The following is a 4135-nucleotide window of genomic DNA, read 5'->3' as shown; positions in this document are numbered from 1 at the left end:
TTTCCTCTGAGCCAGCTGAGCTGATAATGGAGATCGGATTGGAGAAAACCACACCCGCCCTGCCTAAGCTTGCACTGAGTGTGTGACCTGTGAGAGTGGCAGCATGAGCATATAAGAAACCTTGAGGGCTGGTCCCAGACAGAGATGAGGGGTTAATGTCAAAGAGGGAGGAGGGCAAGAGTCTTCTTTCACATTCTCTGGCTTTTCCAGATCTCTTTCCATGAGCTTTCTCATCTTTCAGTTTCCCTCTGCCTCTATCCTCCCCTGTCCCTCTCTGTCTCTGAACCCTCCTTATCCATTTTCCATCCCATCACTCTCTCTCCAACTCTTTTTCACCATTGCACATACATCTGACATAGGGATTTTGCAGCGATCAGACCTGAGGCCATTTGCTCCCTCAACCCTCCCACATTTGGACCCCCTTGGCAGGGCGTCCCCTGGCCCCAGTCACAGTGAAGATGCCTGAATACCTGTGACAATAAGGCATTGAGTGGCTACACATGCTAAGGCTGGGCCACCACGTGGTGCTCACCAAAGCATCCTACTTCTAAGTCCTTTCTCTAAGCCAATGGATTCCTTGGCTTACTCCCTGCCTGTCCCCATAACAGGTCTCTGCTTGAGTAACTCCCCCACTCCATCGGAGAACCCAGGCTCCCAAGGGCCTCAAGATCCTTGTGTGACCTCTGACCACACCCTCTTCCCCTTTGTGCATTAGTTTCCCTTTTTCAAATGGAAGGGGGGAGTTCTGGAGTGCTGGACTGTGGGAGTTCTGAGGGCCCTCAGGAGGCCACACTCCCATCCAGACTTGGATGAACCACATGAGGCTCAGAGAGGGGAAGGAGTCAGCCTGAGGTCACACAGAAGTTGAGCCTAGCCTGACCTCTGGGGCTTCATTTCTCAGAGCCAGGTGGGAAGGTCCTGGAGGGGAGTGAGAGCCAAGCATGCCCCCACCAACTGAGCTGACCACGACTCGAGGCCAGGGAAGAGACACCGTGTACAGAGACACACACGCAGAGACCGAGAGATAGAAAGAGTGGAAGATTGAGGCCCGGGCGCCGGGACCAGACAAAGGACGCGCGGCGGCTCGAGGAGCGGAGTCGCGCGGCAGGGGCGGGGGTGGAGCAGGGGCGGGGTTATAACTGGTCAGCCCCGCCCGCGGGATACGCCCCGGCTGCAGAGTGGAAATCTGAGGGCTCGGGCGAGGCCGGGCCCCCGGGGCCTAGGGGCGGGGCCTAGATGGGCGTGAGAGGGCGTGGCTAGACAGGGCGTGGCTGGGAGGGAGGGGCCGTGAGCTCCGGAGCTGACCAGCTCCGTGGCTGCTGAAAGCATCAAGCACCGGGCGAGTGGCGCGGGCGGGCGCGCTCAAGGTCACCTCACGGCCCAGAGCCATGGCGGGGTGGGGCTCCTGGACCTGGCCTAGGGGGACTGTCTCAGTCCCTTACCCCATCTCCCGGGGTGACCGGGACCCAGGAGCCGAGAAGTCTTCCCGCCCCCCCCCCGCCCCACCGCAGGCCCTCGTCTCCCCTCCCCCTCCCCGCAGCTCGAGGCGCCCGCGCGAGGCTACAGCCCGCGAAGAAGCGCCGAGAAACAAAGGGACGCGGCAGAGGCGGTGGCGGGCCCGCGGGGCCTCCGGGCGCGCCCCCTCCTCTCCCCTCCCCGCTTGCCGCAAGGTCGACGGGCTCGAGGACGAGACGCCCGCCTCCCGGGCGCGGCCAAGGCCCCGGGCGCGCGATCCGACGCCACCCCTTCCTCAGGGCACTCGGGGACGCCTTGCCGCTTTAGCCTGGCCCAGCACCAGTGATCAGGGCCCTGCGTTTGCCTGGGCAGCCTGCGGGGTCTGGGCCTGGATGGAGGAAGCATCCTCCGCCGCCGCGGCCCCTCCCCCATTAGGCCCGTTGGAGAGGGAGCAATCCCGCCTCCAGGGCGGCGTAGGACGCTCCCCGAATCGCAGCCTGACTCCTCACAACCTCTCAGTGCAGGCTTTAAGCTCCCTCAGCACTCTGGGCGCGGCCCTGCCCACTCTTAGACCCCGAGGCTCGGTCCTACCCCCCCCACCACCTGGGCCTAGCTAGGCCTGGTCCTACCCCCCCCCCCAATCTCCGCGGAGACAAGGCCCAACCCCTCGTCGCCCCGGTTCCCTCTCGGCGACAGGAGGATACCTACAGTGACCATTCTTGTGTGCCCGGCGGGCGCGGTCCGTGTTGAGGGCGACTCCGGGGGTCGTACTCTCCTAGGGGGGCGCCTGATGCTCACGCCGGGGTCCCGCCCGGGCGGCCTCTGTTGCGGCCACTGCAGAAGTGGAGATGAAGGCGGCAGCTCCCTCGAGGGCCAGGGACAGGTCCGAGCCCAGGGATGCGCGCGCGGATGACCGGGCCCCGGGGTGGCCTCTGGGTGGCACGGGATGGAAAGAGGGAGCGGGCGCGGGGGTGAGGGCGCCCCCTGCGCGGCCCCGCGGGGCCCGGGGAGGTTGCGCTTCCCGACAGAGATCGCGGCGCTCTGTCCTTTGCCGCCGCCCCTCGGTTGGGCCTGTCCGGTCTCCGGCGCTCAAGTCTTCTCCCCTCGCCCACCCTCCCTCCCTCCCTACGGCCCGCGCTGCGCGCTCCGCGCTCTGGGCCGCGCCGCCGCCGCCCCCAGCCCTTTATAGCTGCAGCTGCCAGCGCCAGCGTAGCTCATTGGCTGCAGCGACTGAGCCCCGCCTCCTCGCGGCGCCCGACGGCGCGGCAGGTGTAAGCGAGCTCGCGCTGGGCCATACTCGGCATCCCCCAAAAGCTCATCCAGGGTGCTTGGGTTGTCAGATTTGGGCCTTCCTTCCATCTCATTCTTTGCTTCCTGTCTTGGAAGTCCTTCTTGGGCAGATTTTCTGCTCTGGTGACAGCGGATTTCCCTCTTCGGTCTAGCATATAGAGCTGGAGGAGCCAAGAGAGATGATCCGAGTGCCCGTCTGGAGGCACTGTCCACCAAGGAGACTGGAAGGAGACGCAGAACCAAGAATTCAATAGGCAAAGGCCTGGGTCCTCAGATTCGGAGGCACCAGTTGCAGCCCCCCTTCAAGGTCATGGTGGGAGGGTGGGGTCTAGGATGGCCCTAGTCTGCCTGCTGAAAGCTGGAACCCTGTGGATTTTTGAGTGGACTAGGTACCTTTTGGGTTCAAAAAGTGGGTACTGCACCCAGTGCAGGAGAACACAACACTGCTCCTAAGGGGTGAAGAGGTTTGGGGACCAGAGATCCAGACAATCCTCACTGGAGACCTGCAGCTTGAGAAAACATGGATTCTTCTGAGATCCCATAAAACTGGGGTGGGCAGATCTGTCATGTAAATAGCCTGGGCTTCTGGGCTCGTGATTGGTCCTCCTAACAGTGGAATCTTGCGTCCTCTCAGCTAGGGGGCACTTGGCCTCTTGCTAAGGCGTTGGGGGTGGGTGGTGGTGGTGGTGGTGGCGCAGCCTCGTTTGGTGTGCCGGCACAGGTATATATTCACGTCGAGGCCGCAGGAACAAACATTCACTGAAGCAAGGGTGCCTCGGAGTGAGGCTTCAGCACCACAGAAAGCAGTCCAACGGACAGGTCCACGGTGCTGGAGGCCGGGCAGGTCAGACCCTATAGATGGAGAGTCGCAGCCGCCCTATCCTAGTTCTCTCACACCCCTTTAGTCTCCAGACCATCAGAGAGTGCCATCAGCTAAAAGAACCCAATTTGCCCAATCAGGGACAGTCCTTGAGAAAAACCAATTGCGGAAGATGCCCTAGAGATTGAGCCAATGAGAGCGCGCGCACCAGAGGGTGCTGCCACGCTGATGGCGAGGGAAGGCCAATCGCAGCGGCCCGCGCAATCCGGGCGGTGGCAATGCAGGTCCCCAGGTGGCCTCTCTTGGGCTTGCCAGGACGCCCTGGTTGCCGATGATAAAGACTCTGAGCGACGGTCTGTACCCCATCTCGTATTCCTCCCGGTTCCAGTCGAATCGGATACCGTGCCAGAAAGGGGGCTGCTCTTGGGCACGCAGATCCCGCTGCGGTTCCTATGGAAACTGCTGGCTCTGGTTGTGCTAGGAGAGCAAAGGGGACCAATCTCCCGAGAAAGGGAGCTTGCGGGGGCGGCGCCAGCGGCCGGACTCGCTTTTCCTCGCTTTCGTTCCCCC

The sequence above is a fragment of the Otolemur garnettii genome, unplaced genomic scaffold, assembly GCF_000181295.1.
Source record: "Otolemur garnettii isolate 467f Iridium unplaced genomic scaffold, OtoGar3 scaffold00127, whole genome shotgun sequence".
NCBI lineage: Eukaryota > Metazoa > Chordata > Mammalia > Primates > Galagidae > Otolemur > Otolemur garnettii.
This window is presented reverse-complemented; position numbering follows the sequence as displayed.